At 44.8% G+C, this 25,195-nt stretch overlaps 1 protein-coding gene across 9 annotated transcripts in view; it reads right to left on the bottom strand.

Annotated features, from left to right (window-relative positions):
• Positions 1–9,768, bottom strand: part of LOC112677168 (spermatid perinuclear RNA binding protein) — a 146,781-nt gene extending 137,013 nt beyond the window's left edge. For 5 of the 9 annotated variants that reach the window (XR_007413109.1, XR_007413108.1, XR_007413107.1 and 2 more), the window contains exon 1: positions 9,585–9,767. The gene's annotated coding sequence lies outside the window, so the exon portion shown is untranslated. Of the gene's footprint in view, positions 1–8,585; positions 8,694–9,584 lie in introns of those variants that run through there. The other 4 variants (XM_049114472.1, XM_049114473.1, XM_049114475.1 and 1 more) reach the window with 3 other exon arrangements.
• Between the last annotated feature and the right edge of the window lie 15,427 nt (positions 9,769–25,195).

Raw genomic sequence — 25,195 nt, 5'->3', positions numbered from 1 at the left:
TTAGTTTTTTGTGACACTAAAGAAAGAAGGAAGGCAGCCCATAATCCTGATTCACATGCCATAGGAGGCTCAGAAGAGAGGCTGGGCCATTTACTGAAAACACTCACGTTAAGCCTTTTATATGTTATTTCATTTAAGCTCATATAACTTCATGAGGTATTATCTTTATGTTATAGATAAGGAACCAGAAGCTCAGAGACAGCAAGTAATTTGATTAACCCACAAAGCTGGTGAGTAGTAAAGCTACTTTTCAAATCCAGTTCCTCCTGAGCATTAGATAAGGAATTATAGTTAATTTAGACAGTTAAAAGTTTTGTGGTTACGTTTTTAGGATCCTGTTAGAAATACATGCTGAAATATTTAATGAGATAAGTATATGATATCTAAGATTTGCTGTAAATATTCCAACAAAAACAACAGAAAGTAATTTTGAGTATGGATAGATAAAATAAAAGGAGCAAAATGCTGATAATTGTCGACGCTAGTTGACGGATTCACTGTACTGTTCTCTTTCATGTGCATTTGAAAATGTCTTGATTAAAAAAAAAAAAAAAAAAAACCAGTCCTTCTGAGTCAAATTGTTCTCATTACTTTAAAGCATGCCCTTAATTTCTCCTCAACCTCCCTTCAAAAAAAAGTTATGTGCTTCAGAGCTTACAGTTTTCTTCTTTAATCCTCAAAATAACTCTATAATTTAGGGGTCTTATTCTAATTTTATACATGAGGAGAGAGACCTACAACTAGTAAATAACAGGATCGGACCTCGAAGCCAAGTCTTCTGGTGTCAACAACAATCTCCTGCCCAATATGACAGTCAAGGTTGCACACACGATCGTGGAATAATCTCTAGGAATAATCTAAAAGGAGAATCCACCCAATTGCTAGCCCTTTTCTTCAGATTCATTACTACCGCATAATTATTGGGCTCCAAATTCCCTAGGAAGGCCACGCATTACTCCAGGCAATCCTTTCACTCAAAGGCTTGACTGAAAAAAGCAGGTTTCAAATTTGCCCAGCCATCAACCTTCCTGGCCAAATTTGAGGACCAACAGGTATTTGATATGGAACCTCTGAAAGGGTGTTCTGAAAGTCCGCCTATCTCTGCTCTAGAGTCAACTCTGTGCCTCCACTTCTCTTAAATGTAACACTCTCCTGTTCACCTACATTATTAAACAGCTTCCATAGAGACCAAAGTCCAGGTATGCAAACCATATACTCTAAAAATAAAGAACACTACCAAACAATAATACTGACCAAAAGTCAATTTTGAAGATTTTATTTTTTTTAAGATTTTATTTATTTATTCATGAGACACACACACACACACACACACACACACAGAGAGAGAGAGAGAGAGAGAGAGAGGCAGAGGGAGAAGCAGGCTCCCCACAGGGAGCCTGAAGCGGGACTCGATCCCTCAACCCCAGCATCAGGCACCGGGCCGGAGGCGGCGCTAAACCGCTGAGCAACCCAGGCTGCCCATAAGATTTTATTTTTTTATTTTATTTGCCCATCTCTATACCCAACATGAGGTCAGGTGCCCCTCAAAAGCCAATTTTGTATAATGCCATATTTACCACAAAGCTGGTGTATCAAAGAGAATCACAGTTAATACATATATTTGAGATACCATCTTTTTTTAAAGATTTATTTATTTATTTATTTATTTATGATAGACATGGAGAGAGAGACAGAGAGAGAGAGAGGGAGGCAGAGACACAGGCGGAGGGAGAAGCAGGCTCCATGCCGGGAGCCAACGCGGGACTCGATCGCGGGACTCCAGGATCGCGCCCCAGGCCAAAGGCAGGCGCTAAACCACTGAGCCACCCAGGGATCCCCGAAATACCATCTTTTTTAAAAGCATCATCAATATGTTTGATATCTGTTCTTCCAAACTAACCATGACATTAAAAGCTTATTTACAGCTTACTTCTAAAACAGCTATACATACCAAAAGTTCTAAATGTTAGTCTCTCCAGCTGTTAACCTACATTACCAAAATTGTAACACCCTCCCCCTCTAGTTCACTAGTTTTGCTAACTAAAACCAAATGGTCCAGAATTAAGAGCTACCCTGTACCCTGTACTTCATTAAGTTAAAATGTAGGTCTAAGTTGTACAAAAGCCTGTGATTAGATGCAATGTTTGAGGAGTTTTAGATTTACTTGGAATTATAAACATCATTAAGAATAAACTGGGGCGGGCAGCCCTTGTGGCCCAGTGGTTTGGCACCGCCTTCAGCCCGGGGTGTGATCCTAGAGACCCAAGATCGAGTCCCGCGTCAGGCTCCCTGCATAGAGCCTGCTTCTCCCCCTCTCTCTCTGTCTGTCATGAATGAATAAATAAAATCTTGAAGAAAAAAAAAAAAAAGAGAATAAACTGGGGCACCTGAGTGCCCAGAGGTTGAGCATCTACCTTCAGCTCAGGTCATGATCCTGGGGCCCTGGGATTGTATTCCGCATTGGGCTCTCCATGCGGAGCCTACTTCTCCCCTCTGCCTGTGTCTCTGCCTTTCTGTGTCTCTCATGAATAAATAAATAAATAAAAATCTTAAAAACAAAAAGAGAGAATTAACTTGCCCCTATCTTTACTAGAAACAAACCACCTCTCTACCGGATCACTACCTAGCTGTTTTAAAACATATTGATTTTCAGTTATGCCTGAACATAGGTAACCAAAGTTATAGACTCCATTTTCACATTAAGGGCCAATGTATCTAAGGAAGGATCTATTCTTTACTCAGAACAGTATTATAGAGCCCTACTAAGAAATCTTAGGTCTGGCACAAAACAGGCCTTTGAGCCTAAAGTCAATGCATGTTGGGTGAATTAAACTGGTAGAACAGGTAAGCACGATTAAAAAAAAAAAATCTAGACAGTCTTTTAGGATAATTACTATTTGCTTTATGTCAACAGTATTAATATGATTAAATTCATACTTGCTTTATGTCAATAGTATTAATATGGTTAAATTCAATTTAGAAACAAAATGCTGATCTGCATCTGCCCAATAGGATACTGTGAAAAGTCCTGGTACCTGGAAAACTGCAAAGAAAAGGAAATTCTGCAGGTGCAGTAAGAAACTTACATCTTATGCATGACCCAGAAACACCTCAGAATTTATTACACAACCTGCCGCAAAATTCTCACTCTTCAAATGGAAATGAACCATAAAGTCACACAATGCAAGGCTGTGATTTTATTATACACATTTTATTATACACATAATCACATAATCAACTATACCCTTTCGAGATGTGCTAAAGTTAACTCAAGAAAGCAAATGTTCAACATAGTGTTTTATCAGAAGAGAATTTTAATATCAAATAACTAAGATATTGTAATATCAAATAACTAAGGCACTCATTCATTCAGCAACACACATATATCAAATTCTTTTGTGAGGCAGACACCATACTTCTCAAAAATGATGTACGTCAAGGACCCTTAAAACAAGAAATACATCAAATTAGGGATGAAAGTGACAAATCAGGCAGCTCTTTCTGCTCATGGGTCCTATCCCAGTGCTTTAATAAAACCACCTTTTTGAATCAAAAAAAAAAAAAAAAAAAGAAAAGAAAAGAAAAGAAAAGAAAATTATAAATCAGGTCCTATGGGTTACCTCACTATTCAATGCAAGATCTAAAAGTTACAGACTTGCAGATCTTTCAGGCTTAAATCATTTAAATATTTATATCACCCTTAATCTGGCCTCATCACTTTATTCTTTTCTGATTTAACTGACATATAAATTTAATTTATGGGACGCCTGCCTTTGGCTCAGGGCATGATCCCGGAATTCCGGGATCAAGTCCCACATCAGGCTTCCTGCATAGAGCCTGCTTCTCCCTCTGCCTATGTCTCTGCCTCTCTCTCTGTGGTCTCTCATGAATAAATAAATAAAATTTTTTTTTTAATTTAACTTACATTTCTCCATGAAGTTTTCTAAAATTAGACTGGATTATGAAGCCTCTCATAATTACCTATCAGAAACAGTTTTTTTATTGCTGAACAAAATTTTTAAAACAACCAATTTTCCAATAAAGGATGTATGCAAAATAAATGAAGACAGAGAATGGAGGTGCAAATATCTTATATAAGAGAGTAAACTATTAAGAACAGATCAGCAGGGCTCCTGGCTGGCTCAGTTGGTGGAGCAAGTGGCTCTTGATCTCAGGGTTGGTTGTTCGAGCCCCATGTCGGCTGTGGAGATTACTTAAAAATCAAATCTTTGGGCAGCCCCGGTGGCGGTGGCGCAGCGGTTTAGCACCGCCCGCAGCTCAGGGTGTGATCCTGGAGACCTGGGATCGAGGCCCATGTCAGGCTCCCTGCATGAAGCCTGCTTCTCCCTCTGCCTGTGTCTCTGCCTCTCCCTCTGTGTGTCTCTCATGAATAAATAAATAAAATCTTTAAAAAAAAAAAAAAACACTTTAAAGGGCTGCCTGGGGGATCCCCGGGTGGCTCAGCAGTTTAGCACCTGCCTTCAGCCCAGGGCGTGATCCTGGAGACCCGGGATCGAGTCCCACATAGGGCTCCCTGCGTGGAGCCTGCTTCTCCCTCTGCCTGTGTGTCTCTGCCTCTCTCTCTCTCTGTGTCTCTCATGAATAAATAAATAAAATCTTTAAAAATAATAATAATAAATAAATAAAGGGCTGCCTGAGTGGCTCAGTCAGTTGGGTGTCTGACTCTTGATTTCATCTCAAGTCATGATCTCAACCCCTTTGCGCTTCACACTCAGGAGTCTGAGATTCTCTCTCCCTCTGCCCGCCCTCTGCTCTAAAATAAATAAATCTTTTAAATAAAAAAAATCTAAAAGAAAAAAAAAGTCAGCTAGCACAGAAATATTATCAGGGCTGGGTATTACTAAGCTCAAGCAAATGAATGTCTAAAAAGAAACTTACTACTTACATTTTTGCAATGTCAATCATAACCAGCATCTTGAGGTTTTTTACAACTAATAAACGTCTTTAAACCATTTAAATATCATTCCTCCTCAAATAAAGCATAACCTGTCAACAGGATTGAAAACGTCAAAAGAATGGGTATTTGAGAACTAAAACTTAAAGAAGGAAAAAGTATTCAATAAATCTAAAGGAGGGGGTTTAATGCCGCTAGAAGAGGGATAGCTCTATTTTTCTGTTCAAGTCACTGAAAATTACTTGATTTTCTACAAAATATGTGGGAAAATGTATTTATTACTCCTGATTCAGAAAATGAATTAGAAAGAAAGAAAGAAAGAAAGAAGGAAAGAAAGAAAGAAAGAAAGAAAGAAAGAGAGAGAGAGAGAAAATTCACTGAGTGAAATGCCCCATCTCTGGAAATTCAAGCTTAGAAGCAATCTCAGGCTATAGCCACAATGCAGAATGTCTCTCAATCTTCTGCTCATACTCAAGAATTCAAATCCGCACCAACACTCAACTGCAGAAATGAGCCAGAAAAGATGAGACAGGAGAGCAAAGAATGAACAAACTTCAATTTGCAGACATCTCTGACATTCACAGAAGTTTCATCTCTATCCAAGTTTTGCACTATTAACCCACCTAATGCCACATTTTGAAGTACCAACTCTTATTTGACCAAGACAAAAAGAAAAAAAAGGAGCTAAGGAAATAACATCTATTCCCCATATTTACATAGTTCTAATCTTCCTGAAAGACTTAAAACTTTTTTTATATAAATCATCTCAATTCTCATGGGAGGTAGACAGAGTCAGGTTTCTGGAGAAGAAACCAGCACAAAGGGATTAAGTATCTTGTCCAGCAGGTCACCAGTGAAAATAAAACCGGACCCAATTATTTAGCCTACAAAGTCTAAATAAAACCTGCTTTCCTTGGTTCATAAACTTAGGACAATATTTCCAAGTGCCTACAAAGTATCCAAACCATAGAACTTCACGGAACAATACATCTATCAGAACACTGCCAGAATTGAGTATTCTGAGCAAGAAAATACTGCTTGCCCCAAATCAATAAAAAGAACTAACACAAAGGACTTGAAAAATACAAGGAGAAAACAATAGCCATATTGGAGAAAATTTTCAAAGGTCACTCTATTCATCTTATATCCTACTGCTCAAATTCTCTGCCAGGGAGCCAAAAGGGTCAAACATGCTCCTTATAATTGTATTCTACACACATATCACTCCTCAAAATACTGCAAAGAATTTCAATGAAAGGCATATTATGGTTTAAAAACTTTCCCTCCAAAAAACATAATCTTCTTATAGCAATACCTTCAGAACACTATTTTGTTGCCTTCATGGTGCACTTTAAATTTGGATTTTAAAAATGATTAGCTCCCAGTTTATTTTTCAAATAGTTATATTTACACACTCAGATTACTTAAAATGTGTTGTTCTGCTAAGCCCTCATTATGTTTAGGCAAGATTCCCACTTCCACTCAAACTTATTATTTGAACTTAAAATGGACGCATTAAGATACTTCCTAAATTGACAGAAGGAGAAAACTAATCAACCCAGAAAGCTTCCCAAGGTATCAAAGCAGACCTTTATTTTATTTTATTTTTTTTTTTTTTTTTTTTTTTTTAGACCTTTATTTTAAATCATACCAGGTACTACATTACCCACTACATGAAGCCCACAAAGAGATAAAGTTATTTCTGCAACATGATGAAATTATTTTTTGCAAAATCTGACAAGACTGAATTTTCAACTGTCAAAAGGGAAATCATTTTCCAAGACTCTAGAAAACCCTGCTTACTAAGGCAGTCTCAAAGCAGTTTCCTTAATCCTCCCAAATCCCAAAGAATCTAACACAAGCCACAGAACACTGAAAGAGACCTGCACTGAAATATCTGTGCTCAAACCCCTAAAGGTTATTTCTATGTGTCTGGCAAGCTGACTGGCTGTATGTCCACACAACCCCAAAAGTCTTTCTTTCCTCAATAAAGCTAACCACTACACTCCCTGACTCAAATCAAAACACCAGAAAATCCAAAAGCCTCCAACTAAATTTTACGTGAACCATTTGGGAGAAAAAGCCGACAACCCAGGATCAGTTATTTATTTGCACCTTGAAAGAAAGTTAAAGAATTGCAGGGAACTCCTGCTACTTTCAGGACCTAGATACACATTACCTCTGTCTGCCTCTAGCATAGGACTCAGATATTACATCACTCAGAGCCTGAAAACTGCCCCATTACCCAGAAAGCACCAGGGTAGCTGAGACACTGCACCAAGGTATCCCTTCCTCCCGGATCCACAGCCTTCAAATGCTACGGACACTGGGCCCTGCTCTCGTGCAGTGTCTTCACAAAGGCATCTGCCCTGCACCTGCTGCAATCCTATTTCTATTCACTTGGGGTGCACTCCACACAACCCTGTATGGCTCTTCTATCTGCACACTTGTCAGCACAAGGCACTAGGACAAATCCCACCACATATATGTCCTCCAAACTTGGGAGTGTGTACCACTCGGCTCTCCCTTATCCCTTCCCCAGTCACACGGTTCTGGAACTAAAATTGGGCTTCTTATCTCTTGGATCCTACAGGCATGAACTTTCAGATATGTACGGGGCTTAGTGTCCTCCATTTTTCATTAATATCCCTCCAGGATGCACACGTACACCACGTACACTCTTCAGTTCTTCTACATCCAGAATGTAATCCCCTCCCTTTTGTTTTGGCTTCTGATTTTCCAACTTCTGCGTTCTGTCGTTTTTTTTTTTTGTTTTGTTTTGTTTTTTTTATATTTCCAGTGACCTAAAATTTTTGAATCCCTTAATCTCTCAGGACTCAAAGTTTCCCAATCTCTCCCCGCTCTTTAGCACCCTGCTCCTTCCATTCTTTTAAGCAACCTGTTTTCCTAACTCTCCCCAACCCGAATAGTCATTTCCTGCCCCTAAACCTGGGCGACCCGCTTCCCCTACCACCACCCCAATCCAATATCCCTTTCTAGTCACGGACACATCCACACACCTCCCTACCTTGCCCCTCTTTTACCCCATTATACACTATGCATTCTCCTCTACATCTTCTAGGCAAAAGCATCCTGTCTTCCCCCCATTCTTCCCTCTCTTCCCTGCCTATCCCCTTCTCTCCACCAGACAAAACGTAGCACCCTCAAGCTGAGCTGTGCTTCCCTCCCTCTGCCTACTGTATTCCAGGCCTGCAGCCCTCCCCTTCCAATCCATGCCCTGCTACCTCCCTCCACTGACTTCCCTCCAGACGTGTACCACCACCACCCCCCGTCTTGTCCCCAGCTTCCCTCCACACTGTCTGCCCCCAAAACGTTTCTTCTCCCGTCTGTTTCCATACCTCAGCTGCCGCTCCAAGAACGCTCCCTCACCCCCTCACCCGGGGCCCTCTACTTCACACACGCTCCGCTCCACCTGCCCCCTGCAGGGTCCAACCCAGTTTCCTGTTGCTGCTCCCGCACCCACACCTATACCTCCCCCGAGAACCCTCTCCGTCTCACTCATCTCTGTCAGCCGCTGAATACCGCGCACACGTCCCGTGCATCGCCCCCACCCCCCTGCTCCACCGCCCTCACTTCCCTCAAACTCTGGCCCGGCTCCAGTCACCTTCCTCCTCCTGCCCCGCGCGGCTCTCCCCTGAGCACCACTCACCAGAGACGCCGGCCTTCTCCCTCAGCAGGTCCTCCCTCCGCACGTCCCACGGGTCCAGCCTCAACACTGTCCTGCGTCCTCCTCGCCGTCCCCGCACGCCTCCTGGCCGGGCACCGTCCTCACGTCCCTCCGAGGCCTCTGAGCCTCGGGGCCTCTGGGCCTCCCCTCACCCCTCACACACGCCTCGCGCCTGCAGACCTCCACGCCCCTCCCGCCCCTCCGGGCACCCCTGCGCCCCCGCAGCCCCTCCCCGCACCACCCTCCCCTACCTGCACACCTTTCTCCACGCCTCCCCTCCTGCCGCCCGGCTCCCGGCCCTCACACGCAGCCCCGGCCGGGACATCCGCCCCTCCCGCCCCTCCCGCCCCTCCCCCGGGCCCCCACACCCTCCCCGCACTCCCACCACGCTCGCCCCTCCCTCCCCGGGCCCCCCTCGCACCCCCGCCCCCCGGCCGCCCTGCGCCGCCCCCGCGCTCGCCCCCGCGCTCGCCCCGGCCCGGGTGGGCCTCGCGCCCCGCTGGGCCGGATCCCTCCACCGCTCATTCTTCCCCAGGTCTGCCCACACCCTCCGCCGGCCCTGCCCCCATTGTCCTCCAACACCTGCCCAAGCCCCTCGCCGACACCCCCACCGGGGCCCCCGCGCCGCGCCCCCCGCCCGCGCCCTCCCCTCACTCGGGGCCGGGACCCGCGAGCCCCCGAGGGTGAGGACGCGAGGACGCCCGCCCGCCCGCCCGCCGCCCTGGCCCTGACCCGAAGCGGCCGCGGCAGCGCAGCGGCGGCCACCATGCCGGAGCCACGGCGCCCAGGACTGCTCCCCGCTCTCCGCCCGGGCCGCCGCCGCCGCCGCCGCCGCTGCTAAGGACGCACAACAAACAATGCGGGGCCCGGGCCGGCTCCGCCAACCGCCTCGGCCGCCTCGGCCGCCTCAGCCGCCTCAGCCGCCTCAACCGCCACCTTAACCGCCGCCCGCCCGGGACGGCCCGCCGCGCAGGCGCCTACCCGAACCGCCGCGCTCTGCCTGCGCCCGGTCCCCGCGCCCGCTCCCGCTCCGCCGCCGCCGCCACCTCGTCCGCCCGCGTCCCCGGCTCCTCAGCCCAGCGGCGGCGGCTGCGGCGGCTGCTGCCCTGGTGGCGCTCGCGGCTCCGCTCTCCGCTTCGGCGGCGGCGGCGGCGGCGGCGGCGGCGGCGGCGGCGAGCACGTGACGCCGCCCGGCGCGCCCATTGGCCGACGCCGGGGGGCGGGCCCCGCGGCTGCTGGGGAACGGAAAGCCCGCCCCCTCGCTCGCCGCGCGCCCCCTCCACGCGCCCTCCGCCGTACCTGAGAGCGCCCGCCCGCGCCGGCCCGCCCGCCCGCGCCGGCCCGCCCGCCCGCCCGCCCGCCCGCGCCGTGCCGCACCGCCGCCTGCGCCGACTGCGCACCTGGGAGCGCGCAGGAGCCACCCGCCGCTGGAGGCCGCGTGCACCTGCGAGCGGACGCTTACGTAAGCCGCGTCCTCTGCCTCTCTCCCGGCGCCGGGCCCTCGCTGGCCGGCTGCAGCACCTGAGCCCCGCTGCGCCAGCCGCGTAAGTGCTGCGGAGCGGGGAGGCCCGCGAGATGCACGGAAACTTCGTAACTTCCGAATCTGGGAGCGGCCCCCGGATGCCGCGGCGAGCCGGCCTCCCCGGGCCCGCGCCCCTGTGGCCGGTGCCTCCCACCCCCAGCAGCCAAGCAGCAGAATAGGGCTGCGCAACGTCCCCCCCGCCCCCACCCCCACCCCCACCCCCGCCCCCACCCCAGATGGAGGACCGTGAAGCCCGCGCGGGCTTTGACTTGGTGAGAGATGTTCTCCCCGCCTCCGCCCCTGCCACACTTGCCTGCTGTGTGACCTTGACCAAATTAGAGAACCATTCTGGCCGTCAGTGCTACGGCAGGGGAACTAGGATAATAATTTCGATTTAAGGGCTGTTGGAGAGATGGAAAATGACAATAGGTGTGAATTCTTCCAGCACAGAGCAGGCGCCGAACAGAAGTTGCAGCTTAGTCAGCGACCACCTCTGCTTTTCCCACCCAGTGGACCTCTAACCGGGACTGAGTTTGAGGCTAGGACCTGCCTGACCTTATAGGCGGGTCAGACTTTGTTTGGACAGCGCTAGGGAGAAAATAATGTTTTGCTTTTTATTTTACAGGGTTACTCCTGGCGCTTCTTTGGTGCAGCATTCTGCCAGCCCAAAACTGAGCCCTTCGCTGAGTACCTGGTGCATGTCAGGTGCTATGCTGGGTGTCAGGATGCACAAGCGAATGAGACAAGGTCCTTGCCCTAAAGGAATTCCTCGTCTGGTCTGGGGTGGGAAAAACCTGACCACCCCAGCAACGGGATTTGGAGAGCTGGGGGTCCAGGAGGGATCTCCCATAACAGCCCCTTCCGGGTCCCTTTCCGTCTTTGTGACGTGCCAGATCCAAATATTTTAACGGCTCTGCTTCATTTGGGAGAGAAAGTATGAATACTTTAACTCAAAAAGTTTTGGTGATCTGGCCTTAACGTTTCAGGGAGCATGCTCTTCCCTTTGCCCCTCCTTAGGCCGCCTTGACCCTCCAGCCACACTGAACTTTAAAACTATAGTTGCCAGAGTATGTAACACTTCTGAGCCACTGGAGCAAGGGGCTAGGTCCCAAAACCCCTTCTACAGCCTGTCCCCATCTCCAATCACCCTCACCTTTCTTTACCCTCCTGAAAGACTCCTTGGGGTTCTTGGAACAGGTTCTCTCAAGAGCTTTCTGGCTGCTTTAGACACACTGTCTAAATCACTGTGCTTTGCACATGGCTCATTAAACCATGTATTCTTATAGCACTAGATTGTAATCGTCACCTCCCTGGACTGTAATCATCTTGAGGACCTGAGTGGGTTAGGGAGGACTGCACAGGCACATGCAGTGTGGTCATTAAAGCTGTTTCCAAGAAGGACATGAATCTGCTTGGAGGAGAAGAGATGCTGCAGTATAAAGGTCTGGGTTCTGTGCACACTAGCTATGTGACCTTGGAAAATCAGTCTCTCTAGGTCTTAGTTACCTCATCTGTCAAGTGAGACCATGATATTGCATACCTCTTAGGATCATTATAAGGGTTCAATATTCATTATATGACTCAGTCGGTTAAGCATCTGCCTTCAGCTCAGGTCATGAGGTAAATTTACATATCCTAAAATTCATACATTGCAAGAGCACATATCAAGGATTTTTAGTAATGTTACCTAGTGATGCAACATAAGTATGTCAGTTTTAGAACATTTATGGATTCCCCATAAAGTCCCTCGGACCCGTTTACTATTAATCCCATTCCCACTCCCAGCCACAGGCAAACCCCTAATCTACTCTGTCTCTTTTTTTTTAAAAAAAGATTTTATTTATTTATTCATGAGAGACACAGAGAGAGAGAGGCAGAGACACGGAGGAGAAGCAGGCTCCACGCAGGGAGCCCAATGCAGGACTCGATCTGGGGACCCCGGGATCATGACCTGAGCTGAAGGCCGACGCTCAACTGCTGAGCCACCCAGGCATCCCAACTGTTGCTTTTTCTGAATATATTAGATACATTTTTTTAATCAAATAGATGTTTTAGAAAAGTGTTTAATCTCTTAATCCCACCCAGTGATAGTAATCATATTTATATTAATTATATATATTAATATATATTCCAAATTTGCCCTATGCATATAAATATATAAATTTTACAAAGTGAGATTATAGTATACCTTCAGTTTTTATTTTTTTTCACTTAAAAATATAAATACACCTCTTTTTATTTTTTTTATTTTTTTTAATACACCTCTTTTTATATCACTGAATACGCTCTTGCATAACGTATCTTAAGAATCATTTAATTAAACCAAGCCCCTATATCACCTAAGTTCAAATACTAGCACTTGTCATTTCATCTATTCAGTGTACAAAGATTTCCTGAGAACCTAGTACGTGCTAGTCCCTAGAGATAGAAAGGCAAGAAAACAGCTACTCTGCCCTACCCCTGTAGCCCCAGAGGTCAATGTACATTACTCAAATAACATTGAATGGCCCACAGAGAAGGGAACAGCCAACAAAGGGGGATAGATAGGGTTCTTAAGGGCTCTGTGAAGAACCATCTTTGGAACATCACTTGGCACAGCACTCTGCCATTATTATAAAAGGTGCTTGGTAAAGGAAGGTGAATTGGCAACCTGTGAGAGCAGTGTGCAGTGCTTCCCGGTTCCTGGTCCCCTACCACCCTTAGCTCTTTGGACCCTCACATTTCCCAGCTGAAGAGAAGAAAACAGAGGAAATTGAGGCCCAGGTAAGGAAGTGAATTGCCCAGAGTTACCAAGCCAGGAAAGGGCATAGCTGAAATTGAACTCTGGTCTGACTCCTAGCCCAGTGCTCTTGGTCCTAAACGATACTGTCCTCTATAGAGGGAGCTCATCTTTGAAGAACCACATTGAGATAGAGAAAGGAAACACACAACACTACTCTCTGATACAATACATACTAACCACATTTAAATAAATTAAAATTAGGGCAGCCCTGGTGGCTCAGCAGTTTAGCACCTGCCTTTGGCCCAGGGCATGATCCTGGAGACCTGGGATCAAGTCCCATGTCAGGCTCCGTGCATGGAGCCTGCTTCTCCCTCTGCCTGTGTCTCTGCCTCTCCTTCTCTCTCTCTCTCTGTGTCTCTCATGAATAAATAAATAAAATCATTAATAAACAAATATTAAGCAGGGACACCTGACTCAGTAGAGCATGCCACTCAATCTCAGAGTCATGAGTTTGAGCCCCACATTGTGAGAAGAGGAATACTTAAATGATTTAATTTAAAATTTTGTTCCTCGGGACACCTGGGTGGCTCAGTGGTTGAGCATCTGCCTTTGGCCCAGGGTGTGATCTTGGAGTCCCAGGATCGAGTCCCACATAGGGCTCCCTCCATGGAGCCTGCTTCTCTCTCTGCCTATGTCTCTGCCTCTCTCTGTGTCTCTCATGAATAAATAAACAAACTCTTCAAAAAAAATTAAAAACAAATTTATTTAAAAAAAAATTGTGTTCCTCAGTTTCATTAGGCATGTTTTAGGTGCTCCATAGCTATATGTGGCTAGTGGCTACCATATTGAATAGCACTGATATAAAACATTTTTGGGGTGTCTGGCTGACTCAGTAGAGCATATGACTTTTTTTAAAGATTTTATTTATTTGCAAGAGAGAGCACAAGCATGAGCAGGGGGGTGGGGGTGGAGTGGTGTAGGCAAAAGAAAAGGAACATGCTGAGCACAGAGCTGGAAGATGATGTGGAACTCAATCCCAGGACCCCGAGATTGTGACCTGAGCCAAAGTCAGATGCTCAACTGACCGAGCCACCCAGCCCCCCCAAGCATGTGTCTCTTGATCTCAGTGTTGTAAGTTGAGCCCCACGTAAAGTGGAGAGATTACTTAAGATTAAAATCTTTAGGGACACCTGGGTGGCTCAGGTTATTAAAAAATAAAATCTTTAAAAAATTTTTTAAATTAAATTGAAAATATAAACAAAACATTTCTGTGATCACAGAGAGTCCTATTGGTTAGCACTGATCTAGAGAAATAATGACAATAATATAGTAATAGCAATAGTAATAATATCTTACTTACATATTATTTTCCAAAGCACTTGCCCTGGGAATGGAAAGGTCAGTCCTGTCTCCCTATCCTTCATTTCCGTACCTATCTCCCTACCATAGGCCAGCTCTACAGAAAGATGCTGGTGACAGAATGGTGGCTAGTCACGCTCTGTGTGAGGGGTAGAAACCAGGGGTTGTGACATCCTTCAAATTCTTGCCACTGTGTTTTTCAATCTACCCACATATCTCCAGCCATTCCCTCCTTCCCTCCTTTTACAAAAACCAGCCCTCTCAAAAACCAGTCCTTTTCCTGGGCCTGGATCCCCTGAGGAAGTTTACTCTTTAATCTACTCCTCTGTTAGGTCAAGTCCCTCCTTCCTTACTGGATTCTTTAGATTCTATTGCCCAACTAATCTTTTCCATTCTAAGGGAGGAAGAAAGGGAGGGAAGGAGGAAACAAGATTCCCAGGTGATCACATGGACCTTACAATTGAGAAGCATTGACCCAAAATCAATAGCCACAGATACCAATTGAAGACTGGAATGCCACAGCAAAAAACACTGTTGCTGACCTGATTTTCACAAATGGTGAATAACTCTTGGTGTAGAGTCTTGACACAACAAGATATAATCTCCATTCACTTTGCATAGTGTTTGCCTCCCTGGAATATCAAAATCACACTAGAATATACTTTGTCTCTATGTGAAAAATGGAGTTAGTTAGGCTCAGATCATTGCTCAGATCATTCCCCTATGTAAATGTCCAGTGTGACATTCAAAGATCCTGTGATACTGTCTGTGCAATGCAAGACATCTGGCATTCCTGGCTTCCCCCCAGTAAATGTCATTATGACTACCCAAACTCTACCACAATTATCTAAAAGGCCCATGTAAGAATTATGGCTCTAGACTCTCATTTAACAGTCTATTCAGAGTCTTTCTTTGGATGTGTCACATGCTACGAGACTGTCCTTAACTGCCAGCTCTTTCTCCTAAACCTCAAACCCATTGCCCTGACTGTCCCCCATTTCAGTTCCTTTATCAAGGCTATGGTAGCTACTGATATTGAATGATCAGTAAGCTGAAGGTTTCACATAGGCACACTGTTTAATTTGTTCTACTTGTATGCCTTAGAATCATGCCAGGCATATAGTAGTCACTTAATATCTACTGAATGAATACCCAGCAAATTTTCCCATTCCCCTTCCTCAGGAAACAAATCCCAAAGAAGACAAGGCAGGGATTCCTGGTCAGGGTGTCCCTGCTTCTTACAGGATTTCTTCTAAGATCCCTATTTTCATTGGCCAAAGATGCACAATAGCCCAGAGCTACTGCTGCAACTCTTCCACCAAAGCTGTCTCACAGCAAGTGAGATGGAGACAGCCTCCCTGAAGGTCTGGGGGTGAGCTCAAATTCATCAGCCTCATGAACAAAATTTCTTTGAAGTCTCACGTTTTATCTTTAAAATTCATGCAAACTTTACCTTCTATTCCCATGTTTGTTTTAACATGAAAATAATGTTTTGATTACTTCCCTTTAGGAGAAAAATTCAAAGCCTATTTTTCAAACTTCTCAAGTAGAAATTCACACTCCAGGAAGATGCTCCTGATCCATACTGTGGCGCTGAGTATTTCCTGGCACACCACCACCTAGCCCTGGTGGTAATTATACTAACAGCCAACATTTATTAAGCACTTAATATGTATTATGTCTCTAATCCTTGCAACAATCCTTTGAAGTAGGTACAATTTCCATCTTCATTTATCATTGGAAAGACTAAAACTCCAAGAAGGTAAGTCACTTGGTACTACGTCACAGAACCAATACTTTGGAGACCTGGGATTCAACTGGGTGCTCTCAATTACTTTTTTCTTTTTTAAGATTTTATTTATTTACTCATAGACACAGAGAGAGAGAGAGGCAGAGACACAGGCATAGGGAGAAGCAAGCTCCATGCCGGGAGCCCGATGTGGGACTCGATAACGGGTCTCCAGAATCACACCCCAGGCTGCAGGCGGCGCCAAACCGCTGCGCCACTGGGGCTGCCCTTTTGTTTTTTGTTTTTTTTTTGGGTGCTCTCAGTTACTATCCTGTCCACCACAGTTTCAAAAGTAAGCTCCTAGGCTTTTCGAGCAAAAGCTTTGAGACAGCAGAAAAGCCCTAAGAAATGACCTAATCCCAGAATTTTGCAAAGCCAAGGAAAGTACAGAGGTGTCTGGTCCTCTTGGTAGACACATTTCAGCAGTCACAAGTTATAAGAGAAGTTTCTAAATGTGTGTCTTGGTTTCAATTACAATCTACAAATAATAAGACGTATATTCTGGATCACTGGGACAGCCGCCTTGTAATTGATTCCTGGCACGCCAATTTTATTGCTGTAAAAGTGATTGCCTAAAGTGACAAGTTTAATGTTAAATGCAGATATCTTAGATAAGGGGTCAGATTTTCAAGCCAGCAAGAAACTCCCCTTTAAAATGGTGATCCTCAGTGAGGTGTAATTTTGGTCACTACACACATACACACATTTAGCAAGGTATGGAGATGTTTTTAGTCGTAACAACTGACATCTAGTAAGTAGGGACCAGGGATGCTGCCAAACATCCTTCAATATGCAGGATCATCCCCCCAGTACCAAAGGATCGTCAGCTCAAAACGTCAATAGTGCTAGGGTGGAGAAAGCTTTAAAAGGGTTTCCATAGGGGTGAAAGTGAACAGAGTGAAAGGGAAGAGATTGGAAGTGAAACTTCTCTGAATGAGCTTTGTTAGATACCTTTGACTTTGAAATCTTCTAAATGATTCATGTAAATATTTAAATCATTAAATCACATAAATTTTTAAATAATTCCTAAAATAAAAAACAAGCCAAAATATGAACATAACTTTATATCAGGTTGATAATATGACCACAAAGGAAAAAAGAATAACTCTAAATGCCCTTAAAACAAAGTATTTTTGACTATCATTAATGAGATATATTCTAAGGATAAAGGGGAAAAAACAACAAAGAAATCCTAAACTCTTGGGCAGCCCGGGTGGCTCAGTGGCTTAGTGCTACCTTCAGCCCAGGGCCTGATCTTGGAGACCCAGGATGGAGTCCCACATTGGGCTCCCTGCATGGAGCCTGCTTCTCTCTGTGCCTTCTCTCCCCTCCCCCCCCCTCATGAATAAACAAAATCTTAAAAAAAAAAATCCTAAACTCTCAATAGTCTTACTGTAGTAATGATATTAGTATTGCTACTTTGAAATATGTTTGCCATGGGTTAAAGCATATTAGTAATGACATCAGTGCTGTTAAGATCCAAAATTTTTAGGACAAAAGTGATACAAATGTAATATCAAAGAAGTTAAGTAAAAAAACGTATAATCTTAAATTTCAATGGAAAATCTCAGCATTGGGAAGCCTGAGTGGCTCAGTGGTTGAGTGTCTGCCTCTGACTCAGGATGTGATCCTGGAGTCCTGGGATCGAGTCCCGCATTGGGCTCCCTGCATGGAGCCTGCTTCTCCCTCTGCATATGTCTCTGCCTCTCTCTGTGTCTCTCATGAATAAATAAATAAAATCTTTAAAAAAAGAAAAAAATCTCAGCATTAATATTCAATTATTTCTTGGAAATTTCATAAAAACTGGCAGATTCTGGGACGCCTCGGTGGCTTAGTGGTTAAGCATCTGCCTTTGGCTCAGGTCGTGATCCTGGAGTCCTGGAATCGAGTCCCACATCAGTCTCCCTGCATGGAGCCTGCTTCTCCCTCTGCTTATGTCTCTGTCTGTGTGTGTGTGTGTGTGTCTCATGAATGAATAAATAAATAACATCTTTAAAAAATAAAACAAAAACTGGAGGATTCTGTTTTTAAAAAGTTGAGCATTTATTCTGCCTTTTATTATGAACTAAATTTCAGGAAACCAAATGACCCCAGATGATAAGAAAAAGTTTTTATTTTTTAAATTTTATTTATTTGAGACAGAGAGTGAACGAGAGAGAGAGAGAGAAAGCATGCAAATGGGGAGGGGAAGAGGGAGAGGGAGAGGGAAGAGCAGACTCCCTGCTGAGCAGGGAGCCTCATGCAGGACTCAATCAGCAGGACTGGATCCTAGAACCCTGGAATCATGACCTGAGCCAAAGGCAGATGCTTAACCGACTGAGCTACCCAGGCACCCAAGAAAAAGTTCTATAGAAAAGAATGTCAGCTAATAAATCAGAAGGAATGCTGAAATTACTATTCATCACTATTTTGCAAACTCTAATAATATACCTGATTTAGGCAATCAACAGCTGGTAAAACTTTTGAGCCGAAGGATAGATAGGGAACATTACAATCACAATCACAACGAAGTGTGTCACTACCTGAATCCACTGATAAAAGTTAGCATCACGAGGATCCCTGGGTGGCTCAGCGGTTCAGTGCCTGCCTTTGGCCCCAGGGCGTGATCCTGGAGTCCTGGGATTGAGTCCCACGTAGGGCTCCCTGCAGGGAGCCTGCTTCTCCCTCTGCCGTTGTCTCTGCCTCTCTCTCTCTCTCTCTCTCTCTCTATGTATATCATGAATAAATAAATAAAATCTTTGTTTAAAAAAAGTTAGCATCGCTAAAAGTTACATGAGCATACATTCTTTGCCTCCCGCTGAGATGCATGTCTATTTGAGGCAAAAGGGTTTATCTGAATCTAATGAAACTTCTCAATAAAACTTATCTACAGGAAATACGTAGACTAAAAGAACAAGTCAATGAAACACCATAAAGAAACAGTCGGCAAAGTTCAGAACGTGAATCTTCTACAGGACAACTGGCCAGTTACTTAAATAAATTAACAACATGAAAAAAAGAAAATTGGGGGGCTAGGAAGGGGTGTAAGAAGGGATTATTCTAGATTACAAGTGACTTTAAGAGTTTTAACAAACAGGGGTGCCTGCCTGACTCAGCCAGTAAAGGATATGACTCTTGATCTCAGGGTTGTAAGTTTGAGCCCCACACTGGGTGTAGAGATTTATTTTAAGAATACAATCTTAAAAAAAAAAAAATCTCTAAAACCAAATACAATGATAGACCTCCTTCAGATCTCCATTTGAACAAACTACCAGTGACAAGACATATTCTAACCAACGTGGAAATTTGGATATATATTATATATTAAATGCCATTAAGGAATTATTGTTGATTTTTTTCAGGTGTCATCATGGCCTTGTAGTTGTATAATAAAATCTTCCTTTTGAAAACTGCAAACTGAAGCATTTAAGGTAGAGTTGCAAGATAAAATATGAGGTTGCACAAAACATTACTAAAAAATTATTTATTGTTACACAATTTAACTGAGTGTCCTATATTGTCATTTGCTAAGTCTGGCAACCCTAATTTAGGGGTGAGATGATATGGTATCATGTTCCAGTAAGGAGGAAAACAGTTGGGGCCTTGAATTAAATACAGTACGGCAAAATGGAAATGATTGTCAAAACTAGATGAAGGGCACATGAAGGTTCGCTGTGCTGTCTGCATCTGGGTAGGTTTGGAAATTTTTATAAGAAAAGTTTTTTAAATGGAGGAATTAATTTATTGCTCAGGTTTTAGAAACAGCCCAACTCCAGTTCAGTCCCCGTATCTCAGAAAAGGAAATGAAAACCCAGAGAGGGGAAATGGTTTGCCTGAGCAAAACAGCAATTGAGCAGTAGAGCTCGAACTCAGGTCCAGGTCTCCCGACGCAAAGATCCGAGCCATTTCCATTGTAACGAAATGGACAAAGGCAGTTCTAGGTGTTTCGGGCTGAAAGCTTGGGTGGTCCAGCATCCCTCTCTGAGTGCTAGCTCAGAGAGGGGCAGGGTTGGGAGACATGAAATGATATATATGTATAATAAGAATGTTCTACAGGGGACGCCTGCTGAAGTAGTATGTGGCGGGTTCTCAAACATCACTGAGCATTGTTTCATGTTCTAATAGGAGGATAATAATACTTATCTTCAGGTTGACATGACCATTAAAATGAAAAGCATCTAGCACAGTGCCTAGAGTTAGCGAAGAATGATGAGAATATATGATACTCTGGTTAGCCCCTTCTGTGCAACAAACCACCCTAAAATGTACTGGCTTAAACCAACAATTTATTATTGTCTCTTCTGGTCTTGTGGGTTGACTGGGCTCAGCCAGGCTGTTCTCACTTGGGGTGACTCACGCAATTGTCCTCAGATGTCAGCTGGAGCTGGATTCATCTGAAGGCTCACTGGCCTGAACATCCAAGATGGCACAATCATGTACTTGGCAACTGACACAATTATTGGTGGGGGAGCTTGGTTGAAATGTTGGCTGGACCACACATACCAGCCTCTTCATATATCTTGGGCTTCTCACAGCAATTGCTCTTCGAGACTATTAAAGAGTAGTCCTAGGACAGGCTCAGTGTCACTCCCCCTATGTGTAGTTGGTCAAAGTAGTCACAGGCCAGACATGATTGATTCAAGGGAGCGGGGGAATCGACTCAGTGGGAACGAAACGCATGTTCTGGAAGGAAAGGAATCAATGGCCCGTCCAGGCAGGAGGCAAGCTATGTAGATGGGTACGGTGCCACTTCTGGAGCACAGGGAAATGGCCTTTGTCCCTGGTTCACTGCACAGGTCAAACCCCTCTCAAATTCACCCCATCCTCACTGTCCTCTCTGCCACTGTGTCAGTCCACCTCTGAGGGAGTGCTGTCCTTATCTTCCCTCAGTCTGTTACTGGATAATTATTGCAAGCTCCCCAAGAGCTTTCTAGAGGACCAGATAGCCAAGATGAGCAACTTAGTAAGGTGAAACTACTCACTGGCTCACTGAAACATTTAAAGGAAAGAATTGCCAGGTTCTCTGCTTTCTGCCACTGCTGGTCACCCTGTTCCTTTCCAAAGCTTGTTTCTTAAAAACAGGTCACCGAACTCGTCCTTGTGCTGAGTCCCTGTGAGTTTGGATTACTTTAAAAATAGCTTGTTCTTCAAGTGCAAAAAATAACATCTGAGACGTTTGTCTAAGTGTGAAACACACCTTTGTCATGACTCAATACAGGCTGAGCGGAAGTTTATTAAAACTTTCCAAAAAGAAAAATTTCCTCTTGAACTGAGCAAGCCTGAGAGATGACAACTCGGAAATGGGGAGGAGAGCAGCAGGCAGATAAAGAGGCAGGTGGAACAAGGAGGAAAAAGGCACTAATAGATTTTCTCATCTGAGGCTTTCACGTGCCATTCCTTCCACCTTGAAAGACCTTCCTCTTGCAGCCAGCCTGACAATGTTCTCCTCCTGGAAGCCTCATTGAAATCTCACCTCTGTGAAGCCTTTTCTGACCCTTCCAAGCAGAGTTACTCACTCCCTCTTAGTTCTCAAAACACTTGGGACACGTCTTTATTATTAGCACATTGCATTGAAGTTGTCAGTTTACGGGGCTGTCTCCTTTCTTAGGCTGTGAGCCTTTCTTCCGCAGGGGCACTGGGTGAGTCATCTCTGAGCCCCTCTGCCTGGCGCCAGGCCCAGCACAGATGGGGTGTGGGGAGAGGTTGTTGATAAGAGCCGGTCTCACTGGGAGATGCATTAAATCCTGAAGTGACTGCTTCCATTTCTGTTCTGCTTCCCAAATGCCTCCTGACTCTCCACACCCTACTGTCAAGCCTTCGATCTACCTGCCTTGGAGCCGTGTGCTCAGCCTCCACTCAGATACAATGCAAGAACTGTCCTCCCTGCTTCCCTAAGACCAGGTCCTCCTCCCCCGTCCCCTGGATCACATGCCTTTGGTCCTGCAGTTGTCCCTCTTTCTCCTGCATCATTGATAATTTTCCCTTCCTAGTAAATTTTTTCCACAATAGACATTACTCTGTACTTTCTCTCAGCTAAATGCCCACGAGCACAGCCTTATGTCTCTGCAATTATCTGAATTCTCTCCTCAACCCCCTCCACCCTACTCTATTTAATCTTAAAATCACCGTTGCCAAATCCAAATGGTTAGTCCTGTCTCTGCCTCGGCTTACCTGTCTTCTCAGCAGCACTCAATACTTGATCCTACTCTCTTCTAGAAGCACTCTCTTCCTGGGCCTCCAGGATTCCACCCACCCCCCTCCTTGTCTTTCACCTCACTGGCCACTCCTTCTTGGTCTCCTGGGCTGGATCCTCCCTCTCAGCCCAACCTCTGAATGTTGCAGGGCCTCAGGGCTCAGTCTTCAAATCTCCTTACTGTCAAACTCATTCCTTAAGTGATCCATTCAGCCTCAAGATCTGATGTAGCTCCACATAACACCCAGATCTCTATCTGAAACTCCAACCTGGACTTCAGACTCAATGGCTAACTGCCTGCTCAGGTCTAAAAGGCATCTTAAAATTAACATGTTCTTTTTTTGTTTTAAGATTTTATTTATTTATTAATGAGAGACACAGAGAGAGGGGCAGAGACATAGGCAGAGGGAGAAGCAGGCTCCCTGCAGGTAGCCTAATATGGGACTCGATCCCCGCACCCTGGGATCATGACCTAAGCTGAAGGCAGATGCTCAACCGCTGAACCACCCAGGTGTCCCAAAGTTAACATGTTCTAAAACCAAGCTTTTGGTTTATCTCAGCTCATCAGTTTCTTCCCCAAGGTCCCCTCCTTATCTCAGTAAAGAGCACAATTCACCCAGTTGTTCAAGGCAATGGCTTTGGATTTCTCCTTAATCTCCCCTTCTCTCCCACCCATATCCAACATTTCAGGAAATTCTATTGGCTGTGCCTTCAAAATGTACCACTTCCACACTCCAACTACTGTCCAAGCAATAACCTCTCAGTTGGCCCTACCCCTGCTTTTAACCTCTTTCAACCCAGTAGCCAGAATGTGCCTTTTGAAACAAAGCTCAATCTTACACGCAATCTCCCAATGGCTCCTTCCTTTACAGTTGAAATAAAAACTCCAAGTCCTTATCATGCTTTGCAAAGTCCCATGCACTCTGGGCCCTGCCTGCCTTTCCTACCTCATCATCTTTCACTCACCCACTGTGCCCCAGCCACACTGGACTCTGCTGTTTCTCAAACATGAAGCACATTGCTGTCTCAGGGCCTTTGAACTCCTTGTTTTCCTCCCAATCTCTAAACATCTGTATGGTTCACTTTATTCAGGTTTCCGCTGTTTTTACTTACCAAAGAGGCCTTCCTTAACTATTCCATCTATAATAGCCCTCTCTAATCCCTTATCCTGCTTTCTGTTTCTTCATAGCACTTTTGCATTGCACACCATATGGTGTACCAATTTGCATTTTATGGTATGCCTCTCTACCTAGGTTGTATGCTCCACAAGAGCAGTGACTCTGCCACTGTCAGTTACAGCTGTCTCCCTAATGCCTAGAAAAGTGCCTGTTATACAGGTGGTATTCAATAAATATTTATTGAATGAATGACTCCCTGACCAACTGACTGACCGAATTAATTAATTAATTTCTTTCTACTGCCCCTGCTTTAGGCCAGGCCTCAGCATCTTCCATCTGTGTGGCAGACTGCAAGATATGACCACAAATTCATCCTATCAAATGCAAACTCCTTTGCAATGTGACTGTTGCCATGCCTCCCATCAAAGGGTAGAGCCTATTTTTCCCATTGCTTGAATCTGTGCTGGCCTTCTGAATTGCTCTGGCCAATGAAAAGAGGCAGAAATAACATTACATGACTCCCAAAGCTAGACCTTAAAAGATCTGGCAGCTTCTACCCCCATTCTCTTAGAACACCATCCCAAGGGCACCATGCAGAGAACAAATCAAGGATGAAAGACCACGTTGAAAGAGGTCCAGCTGTGCCATCCAGGCCAGCCCCCAGCCAACCCACCAAATGAATGCAGTTGCATGAGGGAGCCCAGGTGAGGCCTGCAGAAGAAATGCCCAGCCAACCTGCAGAATCAGGAGAAATAAGAAATCATTGCTTTAAGCCCTTATATATGTGGTCTGTTTTGTTAAACGTGCGTGAAACTCTTTGTGACCCAGCCTCTGCAGACCTCTTCGGCTTCATCTGCAAATACAGATGACATCCACTGGAGGCTCAGCCACTGCTGGGAGGAGCAGTTCTCAGACTCTCTGGACATCAGAATTACTTGGGGAACTTCAAAAATTCCAGTACTCAGGCTTCTCTCCAAGAGACTCAGATTTAATTGGTCTGAAATGGGACCCAGTCAACGTTATTTTTTAAAAGCTCTCAAGGGGATGCTAATGTGTAGTCAGGGCTGAGAATCATTGAACTGGAGGATCTAAAAGTGTATTTTGAAATTGCTGATCTTGCCTTCAAGGAAATTCAAAAGCTTCAAGGAAAGATTAAATTATGCTCAGTGCCCTTATAGCATTAAGTAAGCAATATTGTGTTCTAAGTTTTGGGAAACTGGTAATAGACTATGAGAACATTCTTTAATTATGTGAAACCAATTATCAATACTTTATTTCCTCAAATTCAAAGACACACCCTCTTCATATTTTAATATTTCTGAGATCAGGCTCCATCCTATCATTAAGTGTGTACCCTTAATGTTACCTTGTTTTGCAAAAAACAGTAAGACTTGGGCTAAAGACATATCTTATTGCCCATGGTGATTACAATCAAGGACACCTCTTTCTGGGACACAGGCTTGTGTCATGTGCAAAGTGCCTCTTTGATTCCAATTGATTCTCCCATCAACATCATGAGGTGGGGCTCTTGAACGTCATTTTATTTATTATAACTGCTACAGTTGATTGAGCATTGACCTTGGGCCAGACACTGTTCTAAGTACTTTGCAAATACTATTTCATTTAAGCCCTGAAGAACCTAGAATGTGACCACGTTTTTTATGCACAGGGAAGCTGAGGCTATGGTCACACAGCTGGGAGGCTTGGGGAAGGTAGACAATTGTCCACAAGGATTCTGAGAATGCCATGGGGTTTTTAGGAGATGGTGCATCCTGCTTTCTTCTCAGAATAAAGTACAGATAATACAAACATGGCATTCAAGGCCTTTTCCAATTCATTCCAAATCTATATTGCAATGGTAATGAAAAATCCAGAGTGCCCAGGTAGAGAATAGCCAGCAGCTGAGAAGA

This window comes from Canis lupus, chromosome 9 (genome assembly GCF_003254725.2).
Source record: "Canis lupus dingo isolate Sandy chromosome 9, ASM325472v2, whole genome shotgun sequence".
NCBI classification, from domain to species: Eukaryota; Metazoa; Chordata; class Mammalia; order Carnivora; family Canidae; genus Canis; species Canis lupus.
The sequence above is the reverse complement of the archived record's forward strand: the minus strand, read 5'-3'. Positions and strand labels throughout refer to the sequence as shown.